Source organism: Morus notabilis, unplaced genomic scaffold (assembly GCF_000414095.1).
Source record: "Morus notabilis unplaced genomic scaffold, ASM41409v2 Scaffold177, whole genome shotgun sequence".
Taxonomy (NCBI): Eukaryota; Viridiplantae; Streptophyta; class Magnoliopsida; order Rosales; family Moraceae; genus Morus; species Morus notabilis.
Genome location: NW_010357654.1, coordinates 200,376 through 201,050, shown reverse-complemented (window position 1 = coordinate 201,050; position 675 = coordinate 200,376).

The following is a 675-nucleotide window of genomic DNA, read 5'->3' as shown; positions in this document are numbered from 1 at the left end:
TAAATAAACGACATAATCCAGGAGCCTCTGACACACAGGGCTCCACCCCACAGGACATACAGTATCATACATACATGCACATGTAAATAATCAATTACAATAGACATCATCCACAGTCTAGTAAATCCAATATTAAATAGGTTTACATAATTTCTCAAATTCCTTACATTTGTTCAAGAGGATAAATTCAATCCTCACTTGATCCAACAGTAGCAACTCCAGCTACCCTCCACCGCTCCTCGAGTCTCCTGGGAGGGGTTTAACATTTAAAACATAAAACGTGAACGAAAGGCCCAGTAGGATATAATTCGAAATATTTAAAATAAATGAGCGCATGAATAAATGATTGAGTACATAAATAAAATAAGACATTCAGTCCCGACAGAACAGCCGGAACCTCACATCCTTTTTCTCAAAGGAAATATAACTGAAAATAACCATATTACAGGCTTCAGCAAGTAATTAGTACAAATTACTTACCTAACCAAGTGCCTCGCCTACCCGGACCGGTTTCGGGTTCTGCCCCCGAGGATGCACTCTCCGCATCCTATCTAGGCCTACAGCAATAGACTCTATTACCAGTTCACAAGATCTCTTATCTTAAGAAATCATCCATTTAACATTATGAAATCGTTCATATGACCCCACGAACTACTCAAGCCGCGGGCCCCATGA